Source organism: Taeniopygia guttata, chromosome 3 (assembly GCF_048771995.1).
Source record: "Taeniopygia guttata chromosome 3, bTaeGut7.mat, whole genome shotgun sequence".
In the NCBI taxonomy this organism is placed as follows: Eukaryota; Metazoa; Chordata; class Aves; order Passeriformes; family Estrildidae; genus Taeniopygia; species Taeniopygia guttata.
In genome coordinates this window covers 82290144-82318056 of record NC_133027.1, presented here as the reverse complement: position 1 = coordinate 82318056, position 27913 = coordinate 82290144, and the positions used below count along the sequence as shown (strand labels likewise).

General features: G+C 39.1%; 1 protein-coding gene across 5 annotated transcripts in view; it reads right to left on the bottom strand.

Annotated features, from left to right (window-relative positions):
* Nucleotides 1-21158, bottom strand: part of RASGRP3 (RAS guanyl releasing protein 3) — a 58635-nt gene extending 37477 nt beyond the window's left edge. Inside the window, exon 1 of one of the 5 annotated variants that reach the window (XM_004174638.6) lies at nucleotides 20938-21158. The gene's annotated coding sequence lies outside the window, so the exon portion shown is untranslated. Of the gene's footprint in view, nucleotides 1-286; nucleotides 1612-8499; nucleotides 8635-20937 lie in introns of those variants that run through there. The other 4 variants (XM_072927216.1, XM_072927214.1, XM_072927217.1 and 1 more) reach the window with 4 other exon arrangements.
* Between the last annotated feature and the right edge of the window lie 6755 nt (nucleotides 21159-27913).

The following is a 27913-nucleotide window of genomic DNA, read 5'->3' as shown; positions in this document are numbered from 1 at the left end:
ACGAATTTCCCATGGAACAGTACTTTCTGGGTCCCACAATGGGAGACAGCCACCCTGCAAATATCAGTGCCACCCTTTGTAATGATGCCACAGGAATTGCAGACACATATGGAGCTTCTCAAGCCCACCAAGCTCTACAGGCTTCTGCTGGTCACCCAAACAGTAGAGATTATACACTCTCCCTCTTCCACTGGCCATCTCTGCAGCTATGTTATATCATGGTAAGAAAAAATAATTATCTGCAGTCACAGATACCACTAGGGAGAATTCAACACCTCCTACTTACCTGCTATCATTTTCAGCAATGATGATCATATTTGATTTCTCACTCTTTCTGGTTTCTGGCCTTTCACAAACTGAAGAAAAACTGCAGTTACTGTACATCTACTAAATGCAAGAGTATCACCTTGTGAAAAGGGGAGGTTAAGTGCATGTTCCAGTTTTTCTTCTTCAGTCCTGTTAACCCCTATATTCCCTCGCATCTCTCCCCATGGATTCACAATCTATACCCACCCTAGTGTGAGGAGTGGCCTCCCTGTGTAGTGAGAGCAATTTTGCTGCTGACCTTTCCTCCTGTGACTACAATCACAGCCTAGATTGGCTTCAGAAATGTCTCAACTACATATTTACAGCCTGGGAAGTACTTATCAGTGCAGTATATGGAAGGCAGCAACTGGTAAAACAATAAGGGCAGGAAGAGGCTTTCAGAGACTTAAGTAATGGGAAACTGGATGTCTGAGATGGAGCAAGACAGAGTTAAAAGGACCGAGGACAGGACAGAGCTTTGGCTGCTTTCACTGGTTTGGCTGTTACCGTGCATTTGCAATCGGATAATCCTTTTGTTTTCCCTTTGATGAGCATAGGAAATGGTTCACATGTAACTGCTATTTCCCCACGGACCTGTTAATAGGTCCCACACTAGGAGTGTGGCTGGGCCAGTTGCTAATGGCCAGCAGCAACCCTTCTCAGCCCCTGGTGGCAGCTGCCATTCATTGGGAGCGTTGCTCTTTGGGGAGGGAATGAAAATGAAAATGGCACGACACACATGGCGCAGCCAGACCCGCTGCGTGACCCTTGGAGCCCGTGCAAATTGCAGGCTCCTGCACTCACACCGTGCAGGGCTGCCCGCCTTGGGTAGTGCTGAGGTTTTGCAGATGCAGAAGTCATCAGTGCCTCACGACTCACAGACAAGCAGGCCTGCAAGAAGCTGGTAGATTAAAAACACAGCCCTGAGGTCAGGAGAGATCCAGTATCTTTCTTTGTGGAATTCTGTCAGCAGATGCTGGGCATCAAAACACATAAGCAGTTTCTCACCTCTAGTTATTATTTTTGGGTTTCCCTTGGGAATATGGGTGGAACGATGGCAGCTTCAGATTTTTTAATGTTGAAATAATTAATAATAATGGACCAGAATTAGTTTTATTAATAACCATGTATCTTTCTAACAATAAGACAGCTTGCAGCCAGCAAGAGTAATGCCTTCTTTAAGAAGAGAATAATGTACAAATGTGCTGTATATACAAATATACAGAACAGGAAGACAGCATTTTAAACACAAGGCATACAGTGCTTCTTAGGTCAGTTAAGAGTTTTTTTAAATACTAAGCCCCCAACAGAGAAGAGCAGCAAAGAGATTATTACCTGGTTTCAGTGTGTCTGACTAGATTTTGTACTCTTTCTTCAAAGGTAACAAAGCAACCATCAGTGAGCTGAGTAAACTTTGTTTCCTCACAAAGCAATCTACTAAGAAACATGCACTGGTTAGTACAAACATGAAGAAACAGCAAACCTCTAAAGCTATTTATGATACAAGAAGTCTACAGAGTACAGGATATGAGAACAGAATCACCACAGTACAGGATATGAGAACAGTGTCACCTATATTCCTATATCCAAGCTCTTGGGCCAGAGTGAGTTTTATTAATAACCACAAACCTTCCTGACAATAAGACAGCTTGCAGCCAACAAGTTAAATGACTTCTTTAAAAAGAGAGTAATGTAAGAATGTGCTGTATATAAAAATATACAGAACAGCAAGACAATTAGAAAAAGGGGAAGGAGCAGTGTAAAAACAAAATCTCAAAGAAAAAAGAGGAAAAGCGTCTTACAGTTCCTGCTTTAATAAGTAATGCTTCAAACAAGTAACTTTGATATTTATTTTGCTAATGCTATTTTGGCAGTTATATATTTACTGTATGAAAGAATATCCATCACAGGATTGCAGCTACACAAATATCCCACTTCCACACTCACAGAACACACTACTACCATAGGAACTCAGAAAAACAAACCTTATCAAAACCCTTTGGCTGAGTTTGAAAAGCTCATGTCTTAAGATACAACACTGTAATTCTTTAAAGCTCATGGATGTTGAAAAGCAACAAGAGCAGTTGCTGTAGCTGTAACAGCTGAGAATCACATACTGCACCCAGTACACTTTTGGTGTGGTAGACAAAACCCTGCCAGTTAATTGGTACATAACAACTTTGTAGTGGCCAGTTCAGACCATCCCAAGCAACTTGAAAGACTCTTACTGAATTAATCCAAACCTGGGTTTTTTTGAATTTATAGAGGACACCTATAACTCTTTACTCCTCAGCATACAATTATCAAATTTAAGGACCTTATCAGAATTTCATTACAGTTCTGCTAAACTCCAATAATTCTAAAAAAAAAAAAAAAAAATCCTGTGGCTATGTAATAAAGCTAATATCAAGTGAAAAATGTAAAGGGAAGAAATTAAAGGGTGAAGGGGTTGAGAAGATCTTGATTTAAAAGCTGATTTAGAGGCTTAGGGACTTGTTTTTCTACCACAGGTATTTAGCATTGAAACATTGGCTGCTGTTGAAGTCAAGTTTTCAAAACAGCTCAGTCCTTTTCAAGTGTACTTACAAGAGCAAACTATAATTCTATAAGCACCAGTATACCAGGTAACCATGCTCAAGTCAAATTTTACACCAATTTCTAATTAGTATCATTAAATCAGTTCAAGTATTCAAAAAGGAGATGGTTTTGAAACAGACATGAAGCAAACTCAAGATACATTAATCTGAAAACCACGTCTCTTATTTTAGTTCTGCAATGTGAGCTGAGAACTAGATCCAAAAGAAGGATTAAGAGCCCAAATCCTGGCTCCTTTTTACTTCTACAGCCTGGCTCCAGGGGTATGTTTCTCAGCCTGGTCTCACTTCTCACCTCCTCACCCCAGAAGGTGACTGTCTAGAACTTGTAAGCTCTTTCTTCACTTTTGATATTAAAGCCTGAGTCAGTAATATCAAGAAGCTCCCTACTTAGGTCACTCCTAAATCCTTTTGGGATCTGTACACATGAAAGTCCTCTGCCTTGTCTGTGCTAAGCATCCTTTAGTCACACCTAACATGTCAATCCCACACTACATAGGTGCAGTCATGATGCCCAAATTCTTTTCCCAAGAGCTCTGAGCACGCCTTAAAGCCATGACAGGTACAGGATGAACTCTGCCATTTAATGGAAGGATTGCAGATCTCTCATTACCTTGGCTGAGACTACAGAGGAGATTTATCATCCTCAGAACCTCATGTAATTCCACGTTGCTTGAAATAATGAAATTTCTTTGGTCTGCAGGGAGCAAGCAAGCAAGAGCACAACTGTGTAATTTAAGGGGAAGAGCATTCACTCAAGAAGAGGGGAAAAAGGTGAATTCTAGTTCCTGCCCCAATTCCCACTTAAGATAAAACTATACAGACAGTCATTAGGGCAGGTCTGGAAACCAAGAGTTTTAGGAAGGGTGACAGCTGCTCCAGGAAGTATGTGTTCATGAATTCAGCAAAGTAGACCATGAGTAAGCAAGCTAAAGCAGGCAAGACACCTTTACCAGAGGAGATTATTAGTCTTTTAAGGAAGCTATTTCATGAACAGTGTGATAAGGCTGGAACGTCATGGCTATTCTGATTTGGAGGACAAAAACCACTATATATCCAGATAGTGAGTTGACTCAAGCCCTAATTCAGCAGACTTTTTCTGATGTAATTTTCCTCACTGGTAATCAATTATGTATTTGCATAAGCTGGGGTTTTTTTACTTCTAACTAGCAACATCAGAAATTTCCAAACAAGCTCTGGGCTTGAACAATGTGTTGCTGTGAAACAAACAATTTACCAATGCGTACCACAAGAACTAGCACCAAGATTATGAATTGGGTGGACCTAAGTGAATTATGGGTTATGAGTAGAAGCCTTTCTGTAATAATGCTACTTCAGATTAGGGATATTCAATTTGTTGAGACCAGAATTTAAGCTGGAGAAATGTTCATCTTTCTAAAGAACATGAACAAGAACAGCATTATGACAAAGAATTTACGAACCTTTGGTCATGTGTCAAAGGCAGCCTTATCAGCATGTTTAGCAAGCATGCAAATACCCCCACATACAAGCCATGTTCTGTCCATTTGACCATATCATGTATGACTTACTTAAATTCCAGTCTCTAAGACTGATTTATATGTTGAAAATCTTCAACCTATTTCAGGCATGGGGAGTAAAATATACTTCAGAAATAATGGAAAATCCTTGTTCATCTTGGAGATCCTGTCCCTGCACACACTTGCACTCCTGACTCCCTTGCACAAGCCCATCACTGCTCTGAGTGGAACAGGCTTCCATAGATGGGGTTGAAAAGAGAGGCAGTTTTAACAGGAGTGGAAGGAGTTGTATATGGAAATGTATTAATATATATAACATGTTATATCAATATATGTATATCAGCTACTGTATATTAAGCTTGGTAAGACTTTTGTGGTAGTCCAAAGCAGACATACTCCTGAATCATTAATATTAAATTTGTGTTAATTTAAGATGATACAGCTATTTTCTCTTTGCAGGAACTAAATATATGAGGTATCTGAACAAGAATAGCTCATGTCTCACTAATTTTGCACGTATTATTATGCCTGGCAGATTCTGAAGATGCTGAAGCCCACTCCCCTTGCCTGAGAAACTCCAGATTATTAGCAAGGAGCATATGCATAAATGGCAGGTGGGAGAGTACTCTGTAGAGAGAGTCAAAGCATTTCATTTATTTGAATGTGGTCAAGGGGAGCAGTTATTCAGAGAAGTGAGACAGCAGATGGCCAACCAAAACAACCAGAGTAGTTCTCAGGGGCAATTGTATTTTCTGCTGAGCTGTAAACATCAGCCCTGTGGGTATTTCCACACACCCACATGTTGATCCTGACCTCATACACACTTCGAGGTTAGCTGAGCTTTCTGATGGGATCTCTCATGAATTCAACTCAGTAAATACCTATGTGTTTACAGGATTAATCTTTGTAGCTGAACTGGACTCACCAAATCTGTTTTGCTGATGTTGCAGGTGCTTGTAGCTGAGAGAAAAGAGAAAAGTTGCAACACCTCTATTCTGCTGGTCAGGCGGTTTTTAGATATGTTATACCAATAAGAAAAAAATTAATGAAAAAGTACTACTTCACTGGCTATTCACATTGAATTGAAAAAGTACAGAGAAAAGCAATGAAGAGTGAAAACCAGAAGACCTGAGAATTTGTTTCAGGCTTTTGATTCAAACTCTTAGGTATAAAACCTTGCTATTTCTGACTTGTAAGGAAGAGCCAACTTGAAAACAAATTTATCAAATTCAGCAGTGAAAAGTGAATATGCCATAAATTTGTTAAAGGAAAACACTCAGTGCAAGTTGTTTAGAGTACCTGTAAAAATGTATTGTAGCCAGGCCTGGGTAGTTTAGGAAAATAAAAAAAATTACACAAGTGCCCTTACAGTATTTTTAAAAGTAGTTTCCTCTCTTTATTCAAGAATATCCTGGGAGTGGCTCCTTGGTACAATGGCATTTTCAGCTAGAGAGAGGGGCTAGCACAATTGCAGCTGCTCCTCAGCTACATGTTTTGATATAGAGCAGAAATATACCCATTCAGAGAACTGCCAGGCTGCCCTGATCATTTCCTCAGAGTAAAGGGAAAAAAAATTTAACAGGAACCTTGTGACACTCTCAGTGACAAGGGTTTGCACTGAGTTTCTTCACAGGGACAGCAATGTCCCCACTGTTACCCAATCTCCTGTACAATGTAATAAAAAACAATCCAGGATAAACTTTCATATATTGGGCCTTCTAGAGACCCATCAAGGGGAAATGCAAGGGCAGAGCCCTTCCCCAAACAAATAATGCAGAAATTTAATTGATGTGTTGCATGCCTATGCAGACCTGCCTTGACTTACATGAACATAATGGGGGTGTATATTCAAGAAGCTGAGTGCTGTTTTTTATGAGATCAGGATATTATAAAATAATATAAAAAGGTGGTGGTACAGAGGTTGTGTTTTCTGCACAAGTGTAAAATAAGTGTGTGCCCCAGTGGTGTTCCATGTCTGGTGTTGCAGTGACAGATATTGCAGTTAGAATTCATGTGAAAAGCCAAAAAATGAGGAGAGCCTGAAGACTGCACTTATTTCTCAAAGTATAACAGCTGTGTTTAACAGTAAATACTCTAGCCAGAATGAGTTAGTGATAAGGATTGAAACAATTACACTCTTGAGAATCTTGTGATGTTGATCAAGCTTTCTTAATTTTGTAGACAGAGAATTTAAAATCTAGTCGTGAGTCTTGAATTTAATTCAGAATCAGATACAGTAAAGACAGCTGGAAGCTGTAAAAAAAGCAGGGTTTTTTCCCTTAAACATTGCAGATCCAAGTGATGAATTATTCTCCTCGATTGCAAATTACCTTTATAACCAACAGTAAAGAGGCACAAAACTGACCTCTCCCAACCACATTTCTTTGAGACAATTCAGTTACCACTGTAACAAGATGTTTTCAGACATTATTACCTGAAGACAAGCTCAGTATTGCAGTTATCTAATCTTTACTTTGCAATCACAATTTTGTCTCTTTTATATCACGCTTAACTCCCAGCTCTGCCAGAAAATTAATCAGCTACACAAGAAGCACACATAGCTGGCACACAGTCCAGCTGATGCTTTACATCAACCTTCTGCACCAATGATGGCACAGTGGTTGTGGAGAAGCAGTGAGGAAGAAGTTACAGCAGGTATGGACTGAGCTCATTTCTGGTGGATTTAGGGTTTAACTTAGGTTTACAGCAAGTCCTGGACAGTTTGCTTAACACAAAGCACTCATTCCAAATACAAAATGCAGTGTCTGGAAACAAGCACACCATGGCATAATCCTACTCAAAATCAGAATTCCTAAAGTTCTGAAGAAAAATAAACTTATTCTGGGATCAGAATAAAAAGTGACAGGAAACAAGTTGTTCTCCCTGCCCCATGTGGAATGGAGATGTGGACAGGCTGGAGGGGCCACATTGGAGACACAAACAGTCAGGACAAAAACAGACTTCTGGTTTTGTGAACAGTTGAAACCAATTGATATTTTCCTATAAAATTTCTAATTAACTGTCAAAATTATAAACTGTGGTTTAAAAGAAAAGTAAAAGTCTTAAAAGAGAAATAATGTTCCACTTTCTTATGAAAGAAATATTTGAAAAGCTTATTCTCCTCATCTTTAAAGGAGAGACCTTCCTCAACAGGACCCCACTGCTCTGTCTGCCCCTCTTTAACCTTCCCCAGAGCACCTTAGTCTTATCACATCTCAAGATCCATCACTCATTCGCCTGTTCCCGTTACTCCTAAGTCACCTCTAAGTTTCTTTCTCCAAAGAAACCTGATTCATCTCTACGTAAATAATTGATCAAAAGTTCCTTTTTATGTATCCTACACTCTGGCTTTGAAAAAAAACTTCAGACCGTGAGAGTCAAAAATTATCAGACAAGGACATCAATCTTTCATGAAGCAAAACAACAAAACATGCAAGTACCCAAAAATAAATTGAATTAGGAACTTGGAGAAATTTAGGAGACTCCTTCCCTGTTCTTTGCAATCTTTCAATCTTCACAGTCTAATTATGCATTATTATTCAAAATGGCTCAATAGTATCTTAATCAGTACATCTTCAGTCTTCCTGCATTTGTCTACTTGTACCTTTTGCTTTTAAAAAAATCTCTCCATTCACCCTCAGAAAGTAACCAGTCACAAGCAATTTTGCTCAGATTGATCGTACTGTTTTGAGGGAGTAGCTCTGTCAATCCTTTACACTAGTACTTTTAAGCCAAACACTGAAATGTCTCCATAATCAAGTTGCATCACTATCTACTGACTAGCTCTACAGAGAAAGGAAAATACAATCATCATAAACAACCTCCTCACTCCATCATCTGAATAAATAAGCACCACAGTCCCTTCCTGGCTAGCAGGAGGGCGAAACACTGTACCTGCCTTGTTCCCGCAAGACCGAAAACAATGCTGTTAATTACAGGTCAGAAAAATGCAGGAAATCTGAGCATGAATGACTGCTTATCAATGAACTTTCAAAAATATGCTTCACTCTTTCAAATATTTTTATGAAAGGTCTAGGATGAAAACGGGAAAGCAGTGACAGTTTAGGAAAAAAAAATCAAAAACAGGGAAAATCACTTACTGTACTTGGTTCTGCAGAGGTATTCAACACAAACATTGCCCTTCCTTGTCCAGCTGCCAAGTGCTAAAGCATGAAATGAGCAGCTGTTTCCTTCAAGCTGGGGCTGTGTGTCTTAACTAGTCACATGCCCCTCCTGATAAACCTCACTGCTGTGCCAGGAGGTTAGAATCTGAAGATCATTATTCCCCGTATTAAAAAATCCTTTTCATAATAGCAGCCTTTGCTAAAGCATTTGACTGGAACGTGGCGCTATGTGCTCCATAACTTCTGGTTTTTTGTTGGTGGATTTTTTTTAATGACTAACACAGTAGATAAGCCTTAATCGACAGTAGGGGCAGCACAAGTGGAAAGTTAAACACATCCCCGTTGATCGCTTCAGGTTTTTTCCCCGACTTCAGACTTTGCTGCATTTTAATACAAGAATTTAAACAGGAACAGTAACATTTAAAACACTGTTGCAGTCCTAGTGTCTTTAACACCAGGCCACTCCAGTGATCATGCAAAATACATGAACAATCCCACTTTTGGGGATTAGTTGTTCTTAAGGGTAACATTACACACTTTTGTGTTTGAACAGTAGATTGGTGAGTATTAATACTGGAGATAATTTTAATTTTGGCATCTGGTACTTTTAAATCATGGATTATGTGGCTGCATTTTGCCAGACATCGTATAGTCAGACTGAGACAGACCCTCTGGGGTGAAGACTATCAGTCTAAACAGAGAGAGCAAAAAAAGCACCTTTATCCCCACATTCCCAGATGTAGGACAAATGAAGGAGAAATACTGAATTCAGGGAAGGAACAGGCTTTGATGAAATTTTCCAGGGTGATATGTAGTCACACATTACTGAAATTCAACTGAGAATTTACACTTAACTCCCTTTAGCTTGGTCACATATTTAAAGATATTTAGGTATTTAAGGACAAAGGCGTACAGTCAATGGTATTTCAAGGCTGAGATGCAAAAGATCATTTTCTGAATTTCTGGAATTCCCATTTCACATATAGGATACACCGTGCTGAAACCCTGGCAGTACCGCAAATTGGCAAGATTGAAAGTACACAGGCAATTGCCCATCAGCATAGGATGTGGTAATGGTATTTTGATGTTTGGTAAGCAATCCAGATCCTGCAAGACAGCACGGTCCCATTGGATTACAAAGGGCATTATAGGGCATTTTTCTGAAATACAAACTGCACCAATAAATAGTGCTGCAACCAAGATTTGGGCAAATAAAGGGAATTTCTCAGAGCCAGGTGCCTGTTTTTAAAATTGTTAAAATAGTATAGCATATCTAACTGGCACATTTGTCAGAATCCATTGAAAGACAGCAAATCCCTGAAGATGAAGTCTGCAGTGACAAAGGGTAACTCAGGTCGCTTCCTTTGACCTTACCCGCTCTTCATATTATATAAACCAGCACATGGTTACAAAACCATGCAGCCACTGGCGCTGCCAGCGTAGCCTGGAGCAGGGAAGAAGCCCTTGTGCTAATTACCCACGCCTGCCTTTGTGAGCTTCTCCAGTTTCTTGAACAAGTTTCCAGAGAACAACTCCGGCCTTGAAGGCGCTCTCTCAGCCCAGCCAGGCATGGGTGTACCCAGCTGTGGGGAGGCCAAGGAGCTGGGAGGTTGGGGTTCCTCCTCCAAGGGCTTGAGCTTTGCATGAGACCTGGCCTCCTCTCAGCCTGAGTGAGGGGGTCAGTGCAGAGGGAGGAGGAAGGCCTGGAAACAGGGAATATTTGCTGCGGGTGTGCCCTCATGTGCAGTCAGGCTGGGCAGCCTCAGCAAGCTGCTCCTTGTGGTGCCCTGGGAGACTCCAAGAGACTGTCCCAGGGAATGGGGCTCCGTGACCTAGCTCAGCTGCTGAGGAGGCTTTAAAAAATGAGGTTGTAAAAATGATGACTTTAAAAATGAGAAATTAGCCCTTAGAAATGAGTTTGTTTGAATTTAGGCCACTGGAGGAATGGCAATTTCAAAAAGGGCAGAACTGAGCTGGAAGTGCCAGCAGATTCTGGCCGTGGATCTCAGAACTGGGTGTAAACACCAGGGCTCACTCAGAGAGAGAAGAAAGCACTCACTGTGCTTTAACCCACAGCCCATTGACCAAATGAGTTACCCTTGATAAATGCCATTTTATTTCCCCTAAAATGCACTGAGATTAAGGGTAACAGAACTTTACATGCAGCTTTAAAATGACAACTAAATTTCTTTACAACTTTGTACAAAATTACTCCTTGTTGATACTGAAGAAAACTTGACTGAAATGTGTTGCAAAATAATCTATTTGTTCACAAATACAATTTTTGTTATTTTTGTCCATTTCTCTGATTATGCAGTGTCAACTGCACTCTTACATTTTTCAGCAACCGTTCATATAATTGATTAAATACTGGTAGTACCTGGGCCATTTGAAATAGCAGAGAGTACAATGTCATCACGCTGCACTGAATAGCTCTCTCAATTTGGTAGTCATGCTCCACAAAGGAACATAATTTCATGATAAATGACTGAATGGCAATATCCCACAAACCACTTGGGATACACTCCATTAACAGAAAAGTAGCCTTTGTACTTTCTGAAATGAGTCGACAAATAAATTTATTTTTATGGCTCTGTAAATACTGTCATAAACTGCAGTTTATGTGGGAAAAAGTCTATCCTCATGCTATTTTAAGTCATTAAAATGACTTAAAATATAAAATAGCACAGATAATTTTAAGTCCTTGTGAAACAGAACAGAGAAATAATTTGGGTGTAATTCCTGAAAATAAAGGTCTTAACAACTTTGTGGAAGTTTTCATTTGTTTCTATTCTTTCCTGTTTTTTAAAAGAAATACCGGCATACAAAAGAAGATCAGGTAGTTAATGCAGCTACAAAAAATTAAGTGTTCTCACATTTATCAGATAGCATCTTAAATATGACAAAAACTTTGTTGTATGGAATACAACAGTATTCTGCCTCATCTTTTTCTTGAGAAAACAAATGAAGACTGGATTGAAAAGGGTACATTTCTTTCTCCATGGACATTAATTTGTGAGTAGGACATGATGATCCTTGTGGGTTCCTTACAACTCAAAAAATTCTGTGATTAATGCCTCAAATAAAAACTAAGAGATGAACACAGATTTCTCAGTCATGCTGAAATGTGACATGAGAAATACTGAAAAGGAGCAATAAAAAATAAGCACAGTTAGCACTGAATTGTGATAGGGATGTGTACATGTAAGGTAAAATCTTTGATGTCACATAGTATGCATAGCTTTTAGAATAGCCTCAAGGAACTAAAGAATGGAACAGTTGTCCATTTTGGTTTGGGTTGAAATCAGGAAGATTTTTGCTTTTACTGATGCTGGATACATGGATCAAGAGCCTCCCTTTACTGTAGGAGAAACTCTTGTTTCTCTCATTTTTTTAAAATTATTTTTAGGTTTTTTTAGATGCACATGGCTGTGTCTAGCTTATGTGTCATTTAATTAACTATAGGTGTTTTAATTTAGAAATTGATCACTGATAGAGATCTTGTCTCAACATCAGTGCTTTGCTACTGTGCAGAATTTTGAACTATAGAGTTATTTTCTGCACATGGCAGTTATGGACCTCTGTTTTGTGGGTTGCCTGAAGATGTCTCTTTTCTGTTAACATGCTCTGGAATTTAGGGAAGAGGTATAAGACTCTCACTGGACATAATGTCAGGTTATACTCACTGCAAGTCTGCAGTTGCTACGTTTGTTTCCTACATGGCTGCGCTACTTTTGGATTTCAGCCTTTTAGAAGATATGGAACTCAAACCTAACAGAGAAACTGCCTGGTTTGCTGGTCTGCCTCACTGTCCCAGCTATTATATAGCCTTCACTATCAGCTGAAGTGAATGAAAGCAGACCATGGAAGCCTTCACCAGACAGGATGCTTTATAAATACCTAAGTCTGATTAAAGGGGCTGCTATAAATAGTGCAACAGCACTTATACACAGCTTCCAGCTAAAGGACATATGAGGAGCATATCACATAGGAAATATTGTTGAAAATACTGCAAAAAGGCTCTCAACCTTACATTACATTAAATCAGTTTTAAACATTTATGGGCTATATTACATCCCTAGCAATCTAAGTCAGTTCCAGGTTCTTCAGTGTAATGCTCTAGGGGGCACAGGAGTACTGCAAATGCCCAGTGTACCTCCCCTTTCGTGCCCAAGGGTGCACCCAGTAGTCACATTACCTCTAAGAGAGTAAGAATTGGGAGGATAAGTTATCAAATTAGGGCATCCCTAGATATGACCCTTAAAATCAGTCCTTCCATTATATCATCAATTAAATGTCATAAGGTGAGCCTAGAGCAATGCTTAGAGTCAAGGCTGCTGGTTGCTTTTCATTGGAAAACAGTGCCCTTCAGTGATTTAAGCATATGAGAAAATAATAATAATTTAAATGGAAGTTTGATATGCTTTGTACCCATCTGAAATTCAGAGTTTGTGAATTAAGCCAAGGTATCCAATAATTCTATTGTCAGAAATTATGGATGGAAAAAAATTTTTGTACTCTGTTAAACATTTCTTTCAGGTTGAAAAATTGTAATAGTTCTAGTCTATGAAGTACAGACCTGCTTTTTTGACAGCTCAACTGCACCATGGCAGGCAGTGGGTTGTTTTTTTTTTTGTTGAACTAGTAAACATTCAGCCCAGCTATAAGCCTCTGACAAAGGTTTTCACTTGTTACTGTGACTCCTGAATTCTTTGGGAATTAAGCCACTCTGCCAGTAGTCTGTGCCCTCAGTGCTTCTCATGCCATGTTCCAGAGGGGCTCTGGCTTATCCTGTAGGCTGTCTTACCACCACTTTTGTATGGCTCTTAGTTTTCTCCTAAGCACTTGGTCTGCTTAGTGGAAAACCCAGAAGCAGTATGCCTGGAATGGAAGGGATAGGAGAGAGAATGGAGTGGAATGGAATGGAAAGGAATGGAATGGAATAAAATTAGAATAAAATTAGAATAGAATAGAATAGAATAGAATAGAATAGAATAGAATAGAATAGAATAGAATAGAATAGAATAGAACAGAACATTTCAGTTTGAAGGGACCTGTGAGGATTGCCTCTTTAGATGAACATCATCCAACCATGAAGCACAGACTATAAGAGTAAAGGAGAGAGGATCCAGGACGCGAAGATGGGAGGTGTAAGAATGAAGCTTAATGACAAAGGTGAAAGGCAGCCTTTTCTCTCATATATGTTACTGGTGGGACCTCCCTCCTTTTCTTTCTTTTCTCCTCTTGATGTCCAGCTTGGAATCTGTACACTAGTTTGTGGAAATGCTGTGTACTCACAGCTGCAGGTTAATGGGGATTGTCTCTTAACTTATGTGATATTTCCTTTAAAGAAGTATAGGGAGATACTAGATTTTAGGGATTACAAATTTTGCATGAAAGATAGGGGATGGTCTTATTTTTTTTCTATCCTTGGTTCTCATATTGAGAAAGCAGATGACAATGACTGATGGGATGAATGAAAACCTCAAACCTTCTCAAACAAAAATACACCCATCCACAAGACAACCCTTATCACACTTATTCCTGCCTTTCCAAAGCCCACAGTATTCACAGAGAAACTGGAAATTTATAGTTTCTTCCTTATAAAGATAGGTGTAAGAAATTTTAATTATTAAAATTGTTACTATTATTGTAAGAACATTGTTTTGTATTTCCATTTCATTTTACTTGGTTTTGTTTCACCTTGAAGAACAGAGGTGGAATGAAAAATGAAAGTTGTTCTGCACTCTGAACACTAAAGTGGGCTGGCATCTCCCTTGCTGAGAGATAGAGTGAAATTGTGCCATGCAGTGATGGCAGGCACTAAGGATAGCAGTGACAATAGACCCATGATTACAAAAAACCCAAAAAACTAAAGCAACAAAAGCTCTTCATTGTCTGTTACCAACTACACTGAATAGATGTATTCCAGAGGGTGGACATGCTCATTTCAGAAACAGAGCTTGAAGACTGTGTTCCAGTAATTCTAGACTTAGATACAGTGGCACAAAAACACATCTATCATAGATGGATTTTTTTTCCAATACTGACTAGACTGAAGATTTCTAAACAGACTTGTGTATTTGGAAGAGATTTGTTCTCTGGGTTTCTCTAGCCTTCCTCATTGCGAGTGATGTGCTGAACAATGATGGGGCATTGCTGTGATGTTGAATGTACAGCAGATCTCAGTTTTTGTTGTCTTTTCTGCATCTGGTAAGTTTGAGCTAATCAGTAGTTCCTTTACCATTTAATAATCTCCAGTAAGTATGACTTTTTCCCACACTTGGTGTAAACAAATACAAGGGATCAAGAGTATGACATCAGGGTTTTTTTCCAAGTTCTTCATTACATGCTCTCTCAGACTTTAAATGAAATTATAGTTACACAGAAAGTTTTCAATTCAGTAAACATGTTTTAAAATACACTTATTTCTGTTTTACTGAAAGGACCTAGCTTTCTGCATTTTACTTGCCTCTCCTATTGTAAGTTCAACTGATGTGAACTTTCTCTTGTATAAATAATTTCTGAGAATTATTTTCACTCAAATTTTACAACAGAGAGAATGTTATCTGCCAAATTTGTATTACATATGAATAGTGAAAAATGTTTTTTCACTTTATTAATTTTGATAAACATATTGTCACCACTGATGTCACAGTAGTTCTTGGTTTGGTAAGCCAGTCTTTCCTCAGTGATGCAGCAGAAGCTGGTACTGAGTATCTAAGTATCAACTTAGAGCACTACATTCCACATTGCAGCATGACATAGTCCATTTGCATTGACATTACAAGAGTGGAAACAATGGAGACTAGTAACAGACCCAGAAAAGAGAAAAAAACCAAGCCTGTTTCCTTCTTCTCTCTAGAAAAAAAAAAAATCTGACCCTTTTTTTAACAGTTTCTGTCAAAGTACTAAAAATTAATGCACTGCTTGCTTATGAACAGCAGCATTTTTATGCACTGTAAAATGAGGCATGGATCACAAATGCCTACTCTGCCAGAACTGTCAGGCAGGATCTCCACTTAGTCCAACACGCAGCATGTTTATCAGCCAGACTCTGTTATCCAGCAGCCTGTCTGAAATCTGCTGCAAATATCTCAGGGCTCATGCTCCCAGCTTACTCTGAGATGAGTGAATTTGCATCCATCTGTGCCTTCCTACTATGTATGAAGTATTCAGAGCAAAGACAAGAGAGAGTCTATTGCTTCCATGCTCCTTAGTTGAGAGGAGATTTGCTTATTATAGTCACAACACTTAATATTTTGTATGACAGAGCCCCTTGGGGCCAAGGTCTCTATATTTAACTGCCAGATTTATTACACTTGCTTTAATCTGGGCCCTTCTCTGTTGTTAGTTCCAGTTCCATTTCTTTTAATGGTATAAAGACATTATCCTGCTCTTTTATGTTTTTACAGCTTTTAATTATTGCTTCAGACAGTTATCTCTAATAGAACATATCTGAATGAACAGAACAATATCGCTGGGTCCAGAATTCCACACAGGCTGTGTTCCAGTATAAAACTATAGCACTATATGAAAGCAGTATGAAAGTTCTTTCTTTTAAGAGAGAAAGAAGAGACTATCCATGCCTGGGAAGAAGGTCAAGCAGCATGGAAAAATTCAGCATTAATCCACTTCTCTCTCTTGCCTGTTCCCATTTATGAAGTTATGAAGCATATTTTGTAGTTCAATTGAGACTGAGTTTAGTTTTCCTTTTCCATTTAGTAATGACCTCATCTTTGAAGATTTATCTTTGTCTCCAGCCTTCCAAGATAATTGTGGTACGGTAATAATCCAAAATCACAATGGAACACCATGCTGGAGCACTATGCTGGAAAAAAAGGTGTGTTAGGATATAAGGGGTTCTGAGAATGTTGAGCTGTCTAAACAGAGATGTTGGTACACCTTAATTTCTGTTCTTTCTGACTTGAGTGAATTACAGCTCTATAATGAAAACAGTCATTAGTCAATTAGTGAGACAATGCCAGACCTGTTAGCTTGACTTTAAATTCTTCTGTCCAGCCCCACCAGTGGAGTTATTTGGTGCATGGCTGGACCGCGCTGGCAGAGCAGACTGCACACAATGCTCTGTGTCACACCATAACCACTCTGGCTGTTCACTGCTTTTCTGCTATCTTGACCAAGTGGCACATCTTCATTGCAATACTGGCAACAGGGCGGCCACTTGGCATTTTCATTTTCCTGGGGCTGTGTGGTGCTCCACTACAGAACCATTAGAGCAGGGTTGTGTTTTGCACTGTGCAGTTGTTTGAGCCCACAGAGTCTGTTGGGGACCATTTTGATAAATGGGTCTGCAACCATTACTAGGCAGGGGTTGAGAAGGGACACTTCAGAGATGACATCCAGATGAGAGCAAACTGCTGCAGGGAGTTTAGAGAAGAACAGAGGACTGAATCTACCTCTACATAAGGTAGAGTGACATTTCCCTCTGCTGCCAAAAGCTGGGAAAAGCTCTTCCTTCCCCTAGGGAACCCCTCTACTTCCCAGGAAGAACTATACTAAGTAACAAGGAGATTACCAACCCTGAAACTCAGTGTAAATAGGAAGAAGATGAAGACAAAAAAACATCTCAAAGCCAATTTTTTTTTTGTTTGTTTGTTTTTGTGGGAACCTAAGACATTAATATATCTTGTTTTGTTTTGTTTTGTTTTGTTTTGTTTTGTTTTTTTTTGTTTTTTTTTTTTGTTTTTTTGTTTTTTTGTTAATACCACATGTTGTACATATCCTTTAACACCACTGCTGCTGCTATCTGTTCATGCAGCAGAAACCCACTGCTACTAATCCTTGGAAAGGAGACCCCAGGTCAAGTCTCCCACTTTTTCTCATCTATTTTTCAGGTAATAAGTCTTTTTTAACTGCCTAGGTGTGACCAAGCAAGGGATTTGACAAATTCATTCTAGATGTATTTTCCTATTTTGTTAATGTATCTATGTTTCATCTACTTGTGGACAACGGCTCCTATTTTTGCACCACAATTTGCATATGGTCTGGGGTGAATGAGAGAATTTAAGGTAAAAAAAAATACCTGCACTTTGGCATAAAGATTGATTTTTAAAGAAGCTTTTTAAAAAATCCTTGCTTTTGCAACAGTACTTTTCTAGTCCATTAGAAGAGTAGGAAAGCAATCAAAAGAGAGCTATTGGCTTTTTCTGATAGCACAGAGACTTCTGGGAGAAACAGTCCATCGTCCATACACATATTGACCTTCGCTCTTGTGCAGTAAGTTGGTGAAAGGTCTGCACATTTAATTCCCTTTTGAGCTAAAGGATTGTGTCAGCCTGAACAATTCTCACTGTTGTGGGTCGCTACTCATGTGTGTAGAACATTGTGATCTTCCCCTTAAATTTTAGTCCATACTCTTCTGTTGTAAGCAGGAAAGCTTTTGGGTTTTGGATAAGAGAAATGGTGAATTTAACACGCTTGTAGTCAGACTAGATGGTCTAATGACTCTGCCAAGCTTCACATTTTATCAGTCTGTTGAAATAATTTTGCTTGAAATCAATGAGACTACCCATAAGCTTAAGTTTAAGCACCTGCATAAACATTTTCATGAGTCAGGATGTTATTCTGCACATAGTTATGAGCTAGGTGCTTTAGACAGTATCAAAAAAATTATTTGTTAACACTAACATTTCTGTTGTGTTGAACAGCTGCATCTCATTGTAGAACTATTTTGGTGCTATCCAATACTGAATGTTGATGTCTGAATGTGTTTTAACTGGGTTTCTTTTTGTGTTCCCTCTTCCCCACTTCTGTTTTTTGAGCGAGAGTACTCTAGACTGTACATGTGTTCTTCAAAAATCTTGCTTTGACTACTCCAAACACTTGTAATTCTCTGCTCTTTTCTTTCCTGTAATTTTAGTGGGCCTGACTAAGTGGTGACTTGGAGCACAAAGCTTGCTTGTAAGAGTGTCTGGTAGAGTGGAATAAGGGCTTAGAGAGAAATTAAGATATTTACACTGGAGCAATTGCATGAGGAATAATAAATCTTACTAAACCTGGACTAGCTTTGCAGGAAAGCAAGGCATGACTTGTCACCCAAAGTGCATTACTTTTAAACTCATGTGATTTTTCTTCAAGTCAGTCAGCTTTCCTGGAACCAGAAATCCATACTACCCACACAGTAGTGACAGCTGACTGAGGTATTTATTTTACAACCCTAAACCTCTTTAATTACCTGGTAAAATAATGTCAGGGTAGGAAGCATGTGAACCTCAACTTCCTTCTGGTATATCAAATTCTCATATTTAATTTTTAGCTTGAATCTTTCATAATTGCAGCCCTGTTAATACTTGTGAACACTCAAAAGTGTTTATGTAGAAAGAATCTCCTGCAGAGTACTTAGACCCTAGCAGGTGGTAATATTTTATAAGGCCTTCTGAAAACACAGAATCACAGAATAAACTAGTTTGGAAAAAACCTTTGAAATCATGGAGTCCAACCTGTGACCTATTACGACCTTATCAGCTAAACCATGGCACTGAGTGCCTCATCAAGTCTTTTTTTTTAAACACCTCCAGGGTCAGTGACTCAGCCACCTTCCTGGGCAGCCCATACCAGTGCCCAGTCACACTTTCAGTGAAGTATTTTTTCCTCACGATTTTATCTTCAGGACAAAACCCTCCGTTTGCAAACTTTGAGCTCATGAACATATGAACTCTTGCAGTTTAGAAACAAATCTTTATATGTGTGTGTTTATTAAAAGTATTAATTAGGGATTTTTTAAGTACCTTAAAAAATAATTAGGGAATGCTCATCAGTTAGGGAATTTTTAATACTATCATCTGTAGTATTTTTTCAAAGGCAAATGTGAGAGTGCATCAGTATGTTTTTGATCACCTTTTCCTGTAAACTACACTGTAACTGGCTGATTTGTAAGTGATCTTCTCCTCATATGCAGTGGTACCAAGCTTTAAAAAAAAGACACAAGACCAGGCTTATAGCCACCTAGAACTATTGTAAATTACTGAGAATCACTTGCACTGCTGAGTCCTTTGAAATTGGACAAAGAAAGACCCCATCCTTTCCACGAGCCTTGGCTTACATCTGCTTCCTTGGAGTTGCTGCTTGGCACCTCCCTGGGTCAGAGTTTCAGCTGACTGCTGCTGTTTACAATGGTCCTATCGTGGCTTTTCACCTACATGGGGGACATCCTGCCTTGCTATCTTCACAATAGCAGACTCTAAACATAATAGCATCCTATGGGGATACAGTAGAATAACACACATCACACTTCCTTTTAGTCACCAGCAACCTTTTGCCATAAACCGCTAATCCTAGACAACATCTGAATAACAAATTAATAATCTGAATAGCATATGCTTAGAGGCAATGTGTTAACACAAATGAGACTAATACAAAGGTTATTCTCATAGATCTTTCAAAGAAGATAAAATTTGCATGATGAAAACCTGAGTCTGTTATTCTACAGCTTCTATTCTGCTGCCAGCAACACAACAGCATTTCCTTTGTTAGAAGTGCAAAGGACATGTTGAGAGTCGAAGAAATCACACAATCTTAAAAAACTTAATTTTTCCATCTTAAAAGTCTGTCTTGTTGATGGTACCTCAGTAAATTAATATGGTCTCTACACTGATCTATCTTAAAATGGAACTTTTTACACGCTCAGTCATGATAGTGTGATGTTGTGTATAGTATCTGAAAATCAGCAGATTAGAAATTTCCACTCATATTCTACTATCAGTTTAAATTAGACCTCAGAATGACAACATGTAGTACTTCAATGCAAGCAACAATGAATAATATATCTTGATTTGGTATCTATATGTAGTATATTTTTGTATATATGCACGCACACACACATTAATTACCTGTCATAATAAATTCTAAAACTCTAGAAACTTTCGGGTATTTTAATTCAGGCTAAGTTCCTACCTTCAAATCTACATCATAAGACCAAATTATCACAAAATTTGCATTATATACATTTTGATGTATTTCTCTATTCCATATTAACACATCTTGTATAAATATATATTTAATATACTTCTCCCTCACTCTGTCTTTCTCTAAATCTATATTTTTAAATGAACGCAGAGTTGACATAATATTTTCCTTTGGGGCATTTGTTTAGCATAACTTTTCTCTAGTACTTAATCACAATCTGTAAGATGAACATGACACAAGTCAGGAAAACAGCAGTTATGACATGGATTTATGGCAAAGGCTTCTTTTGCTTAACAAAAGTTCTGAGGACTCCATAAGTGAATTCAGATTTGTTTATCTAAAAATCAGACATCCTGCCAAACCTTTATCTAAAAGTCAGTTGCCATTCCTTTGCCAAAGCTCATTCTTTTTTCATTTACCAGCCTGGCCACACCTGAAAAGAAGTGGAGCATGCAGCAAGCAGAAATGCCAGAAGGAGGCACTTACCTTAATTTGATAGGTATCCAACATGCATCACTCTCCTTATTTCAAAGAGTTCTTCTCAGGATCTAGGATGCTGAGGTTGTTTGCTCCCAGCAGTGTCCTGCCCATGGCTCTCCCACTCAGCAGCTCTGGCAGGGCTGGAGAGAGAAGCAGGATTTGTGCTCTGTTCCCTCCCAGCAGCTTCACTAAGGCTGGGGCTCCTTTGAGCTCAATTAGTTCTAGATTGTTTGGCTAAATGGCAGCCACACTTCCTTCTATTCTTTCCCGACTTAGTTTTCCTGCCTCCAGTGGTGCTTTTTCCTTTCTTTGGACTATAAATAGGCCTGTCACAACACAGTCTATAGGAGCAAGGAAGGCAGGAAATGCATTTAAACAAAGGAAAGATCTTAGAGGGTTTTGCCCTCCTCTGCCACTACAAGTAAAAGAATTTGATAGGGACTGCTCTGCAGACAGTTCTCTTTGCATGAGGAAAAAACTTGCTCAAAAACATGCTAGGGTGTCATCTTTTGTAGTCGAAAAAAAAAAAAAAATTGAGGAGGCACAGCAGTAGTAGGCCTTAGTCTCTGGGGGTAATTATTACTTCTTTAAAGGATTTCATTGTGGTTAAATATTTGAATTTCTTTGGGATTGGAGTGTTGGAAAAAGGATTTTTTTTTTTTTTGGCTTGGAAAAGAGGACAAAATTGACTGACATGCTTTAAGAAGACAAAATAGGTCTCACAGGATCTGCAAATCTCCCATGGTGCAGAATGATTGTTTAAAGTCTATGAATCTTCATTTTGTCTGAGTACTCTCTTCTTCAGTGGAACTTATCCTGCAGACTAGAAGTGTTTAAGCAAACTGTGTTTACATGCAGGGAAACAGAATTGCTGTGCATGTATTCAATGAAGATGGCTGTGCAGCTATAGCTGTTAGATAGCAACTATGTTGAAATCCTCAAATATGTTCCATGAATTAATTTGAGAAAAAGAAAAGAATTATTCTGATACTTTTTTCAAAATCAGAACTTCCAATTTAATTATTTTCAGCTTAGTGGTCTTAAAAATACATACCAAGCTTCCAAGACTCTCTCAATCTTGAAAAAAGAAATTATTGATTTTCACATTCTACTCGGTTCAGATGGGAATATAGTGGGGTATTTCTTTATCTCTTTGCCCTATCCTGACATTTTCTGTTGTTAAGGGTACATGTCTTTCCTTCACTTTATATAAATTAAGTAAATTGCTGTAAAATACCTTTCTGCTGCTTCTTACATTGGTACAATTCTTACATTTTATGTTAGAATAGGTGTGTGTTTACTGAAGACCCTAATGCATAGTTTGGGATTGGTGATTATTTTAGTGGGAAGGTAGAGACTTGAAAGATAGCTGTTGCTATGTGGATGAAAAATCTTTCTTCTGTTTAAGATTTGTATCTGAAATATACAGATGAGAGGTCACGCTGAAAATGGTGAGAGTTAAGGACCTGTGGCACTTAAGGAATTTGGAGAATGTTAAACCTTTTGTTTCAGACATTATGTAGGAAAGGATCATGATTGTTAGCCAGTATGCTGTTTTGTATACAAATCAGTAAATCTGTGTTAACCTTAGGTAGACTACATGATATCAGAGTAATTTATATAAAAATCATCTTCAGGAAAGTGCCTGCCTTGTTGAGAACTTTGCAAAGATCCTGTCTACCATTACAAGAATATGATTGTTTATGATAAAGAAGAGATATACTAGTGGTGTGTGAATAAACATTGTTGTTGATTTTTTTGAGAATCAGTAGTAACCCAGGAGCAAGGTTTTTCTTGAAAATGCCTTTTAAAATAAAGTTAAACCAAAATGGAATGCTTCAAGAAAAACTCCTTTCAAAATCAATAATTTAATTTATAGAAGAACCTGAAAGTTATATTTACAGTACTTTTTTTGTGTTAATAATCATATTTATCTGACTAAGAGAAATATAATTCTTTGTAGTGAACAGTGGATCAAATACCAACTTCAGGTGAGACATGGAACCAGATTTTGCTTTGAAGACTGTCATGGAGATGACTGAGGGCAAGTTGCAGTCTTTCCGGTTCTTTTGGACCTCAGACCAAGGCTGATGTGTAAAAGTTGATTGAGCAGCTGTGGAATTGGCCTTACCAACTGTGTTTCTGCAAAGCTGGTCTCCATGGTATAACAGCACTGAAATACAAAGCTGCTTAGCACTAATAAACCTCAACATACCTTTATTCAGATGTAGTTGAGTTGAAATCTTAAATCCTCTCAATGATTACTAGTGGCTACAGCCTTGAATTGGCATCACACATGCTCTGTGTGCTCTTAGCACCAAGCAGTGCCAGAGCCTTGGAGAGGCTTAGTCTGGAGCAGCTGCTTGCCTTGTGTCAGCACGTGCCAGCAGAGCCCAATTGCACGAGACTGTTTGCATGATTTTGCTGGTAGCCCTTCTTTCAAAACCGCATACATACTTTTTCAGTGTCATTCAAAACATCTCTAAACATTAAAAATAGATTGCAAAATTAAAGCAGAATTATTCTCCTCAGTTATTCTGACTTTGCACGCCGGAAGAAATTCTCACCCGGTGTGCAAACTTTCTCACTCCCACTTTACCATTTCAGTCTTGAGAAGAGTCTGTCTTGAAAGAGTTTTCTCTACAGACTTTCCTGTGGGAATTGATCAGGTAGCTGGTGGAACCACAAGAGAGCTTGGAGCAGGGTGAGAAATTGTTGCTAAGGGTAGATGCTTGTGAAGTGCAGTGAATTTTTCCCATGTCAAAGCTGAAGAGATGTATTTTCTCTGCATGTCTCATTTTCACTCATCCTTATGAATGAGCCTCCAGGACAAACAATGACTACCTGAGCAGATACAGGGTAACACTGTGGTGTCCAGAACTTTTGAGATCTTCTTGGTCCCCTGGAATTCAAAGCAGTTCATTTACATTCCATGCCCTGAAAATACCTGCATGTATGCATGTGTTACAGATATAAACAAACTTTCTTTTCAGCGAGTTCCTGTGTGCAGATGCAGCTTCTTCAAAGTAAAGAGAATCAAATTCCTCACCACAGGATACTTAAGACTGAGTTATCACATGGCAGCGTGACAAAAGCACTGCTTTTTGCTGGACATCCCAGAAGGGCTTTGCAAAAATAATACAGATTTCTACCGCTGAGCCGCAAAACAAGAATTTAAATGCATTGATATGCTCTCACCACTTCCCCTCTCCCCTCCCCGTGAGCACGTGCCAGTTTTATCTCTGCATCTGGCTTTTAACAATTAGAATGCTAACAATGGTATCCAAATTCCATGAAAGCTGAATACGGAAGATTCTCAGTATTGCTTCCAAAATAAAGAGCTGAACTACCTGAACCTTCTCCTCTGCTTTTACGCTGCCCCTCCCTTGGGCTGCTGAGTAGCATTGTGTAATGCCACTCTTTCCACTGACATCAGTGGGAAAGGGTCTGACATCAATTCAACATAAGCAGAGAAGCACACTTTAGTGCCTGCAATTCATTAAGTAGCTTGAATTCCTTATTCTGTTATTCCTGCCCCTCATACCTCCTCAGCTGTCTCCTTGCCTTCACTTTTCATTGCCTCATGGAATATGTTGCAAGAAATTACATAACTTTTCCTGGTAAAACTATACAGAGGAAGAAACAAAGAACTAATTTTTATCTTCTATAGCTCTTGTTTAGTCTACCTGACTTAACACCATGTCTCAACACCATGCTTCTTAATCATTCATCTCAGTAATACTGAGTAAATTATAAAAACTTTCCTTTTGATTTCTGATGCTGTTAAATACAGATGGTCTTTCTGGACTGCAGCACAGGCTGTGGGCCAGATCCCCAGCTTCTACACATTGGGATTGTTGCATAAGCTTCAGTGGAGTGACACTGATTTGAGCTGCCTGAGGAATCCTGCCTATTAATTTTAATGTATCTGTGCCAATTCACATCAGCTGAGGAGCTGTGAATTTAAGGGCCTTTCTAATTGTAGCTTATGTTCACTGCATAGAAGATTTATTGGTTTTCTCCCCTCTGCCACTCAAGCAAATTGTCAAAGCATAGACAGCCATGGGGCAAGGTGAAGGAATGTTCATGGTGATCTTAAAAAAAGGAAGGGAAAAACCACAGGTCAGACTCTAGGCTGTGTGTCAGCATACAAGCAGGGAAGACTGATTGTCTTCCTGTGTGTGGCCTCCTGAATTTAGCACAGCTGGGGGCTGTAATTCCTCATGCCATAACCTATCTCTCTGTGCTCTTGATTGGTTGTGTGGTCATGACCACAAATAGAAGTCTAATTTATTCTTCACCTGCTTGCTTACCAAAACAGAATGCATATTTTTTCATTCCATATGTTAAAGAACATGCCTTAAATCTGATGGCAGCATAATAGTGAAGATTAAAGTTAAAACTTCACTTACAGAATGTTGAAGTTCTTAAGGCCCGAACCTTCTGTATATCCCCACCACCTTTCTCTGTGATTGATTTCTCTACAAACAATCAGGAGTTTAAAGTTTTTAGGGATGTGATGACAGCAGGAAATATTATCTCCATGGTATTGATGGGGAAATAGAGTAATTTGACAAAGGCCTCACAGGATGTAATACTTTTATTTGGAAAGCTTATGCTGTTTGTTTCTTCTGCTTTTAATATTGTTTTTCTTGTTTAATTGTATTTTGTGTTTCTCCTGTTCTGTTTTCAGTCACATCTTTATATCAAGGTTCTTTATGTGCTATTTCTGTCCAGCTCAGGGTGTGCGTAATTTGGTTTGCTTCCAGACAGCTGACAATTTCATGTTGTTTCCACATGTAAAATTGTCATATAAATACCCACGTGCTTTCTTTCCCCCTCGTGAGAAGCTGCTACAAACAACTGCCACATTACAGCACTGTTTGGCAAAACTTTTCCTTGTGCCACCATCCTCCAAAAATGTCAACACTGCTGCTGCAGGGCAGCAGGTGGTGTTTTATTCCAGGAATGTAAAAGGGGCTACATAAAATTTCAGCAAGTTCCCGGACTGTCAGAAATTATCTCAAGAAGGTTCTTCTGGTAATGCCTATCTTTTTGGGTGGTGTCTCTGCTCTCCTGACTGCTCAGGATGCCATGCCAGAAATCCCCATTCCTGATGGCATCCTGAGTTTGTACAGGGTGGGCAGCTGCTCTCACTGTTACTAGTGTTATCTCATTTATTTGCGTACTTTTCCCACCTCTATCCATCTTATTTTCTCATTTGATATCTCTGTTGAGAGAAAGCCTTTTTACAGCACTTGGATCAGCAAGGTGCCTGTTTTTGACTCCCAAACACTATGACTCAAAGATATTAGTAATGGGTAGATAACATCAGGCAATACTGTCCTGCGCTTCAAACTTTAGATCTTTTCTACTCTTGCATTTATTATAATGTGTGTCATTTAGAATTGAAGCTTCCAAGGGAAAAAAGTGAGAAAGCACATAGCTGTGACAATTTTTTTCCTCCTTTGTATATAATGCACTAAAGAATGAGTGATAATATGTTTTACAGCTAATGCACTCCTGGCAGAAATGCTTCCTACAGGAATCGGTTGACCTTTTCATGGTTGCTAGAAGCTTGTGTACATAATTTTACTTATCCTCAGAGTCATACATAGATTAGGGAAGAAAATATTTTAAAATGGCTAAAATATTTCTGCTTTCTTTTAGGTTATGGAATTAGGTTCTTATTTACACTAGTTTCACTTAGTTATAGTTCATTGACCAAGATGAGTTACTTCCCCCATATGTCTGTATGAATTTATTCTCCTGGTTTCCTTTGCCACTATGGCAAGTGGCGAAATCAGCTGCTAACCAAACATTTTTGGATTTCAAGTTGTTGATTTCCTGCATCTTCCAGAGCAGGAGAGACAAGTTAAGTTGTGATAAATGTCTTTGTGTGAGTTTATGGAAACATTGCAGCCCAAGTCTCTTTGCTGCCATTTGAGGCAGGGCAGCCTGTTCTAAATGGCTTTTGAGAGTCTTGCTATGCAGTTGTTTGCTCAAGTCATGCTTGCAAACTTGTGCTCTTCTGCTAGAGTGGTGGGTTGAACACCAGAAATCCTACCAGAACACATGTGAGGAGGGGAAGTGACTAATTTGATTGCCACAAGGTGACATTTCTTCAGTGCCAAATCTCTCTCCCTTGCACCTGTCTTGAGAGCAGATGACTGCTCCTGTCTCCTCTTCTAAAAGGAAGAGGAAGAGCTGCTCCACCACGATTCCCATCAAGTGCTGTGATAGCTGTCACCTCCTGGCTGGAGGGGAGCCCTCCCCCCAGGACAGGACTAATGGCAGAGAGAGCCATTAGTTCAGTGACATCAAGGATCACAGTGGATATCTCTTTTGTTATGTTGGGAAGATGATTGTCTGTTCCTTTTTTTATTCAGGAATCGTTCCAGAGCAGTTAATGCTTTCCCTCTCCTTGTCCTGCCTGTATGGGCTAGATTTACATGAGCTAAACCAGCTGTCCCCAGCCTGGGGTAAGAATTTTGTAATGCAGGGAGATTAAGCAATTTATTTTTCATGCATCAGGAAGAACCCTCGGAGTGTTAGCTGCACTTGTTAGGTGACAACTTCTACCTTAGACTGTTTTTAAAACAGCCATTGTTACGCTTAGCTCTGGGGGAAACCTTCAACATCTAGTGGCTTTTACGCTGATTTTGGGCTCAGGCTTTTCAGGACCAGCTATGTTCTTCTTTTTCCGGGGCTTCCCGTTTCCCCCCTTGCAGAAACACAAATTCTGTCCTCTTGGAGCTGTTGTATCTTAAGACCACTGTTTGCCTCTGGGAGCTGGGGCTTCTGTTAGCTTTCCTTAAAGGGACCAGCCTGGCACAGAGGAGCTGCGCTGACCTCTAGTGACAGGTCAGGAGGACAGAAAGTATCTTTGCTGCTCAAATCCACCGACAGCAGCTTCCCTCGGAGCATCCCCCTTTCCTGAAGTGTTTAGCCCAAAGAAATCCTAAGGGCTTCATCTCTCCTA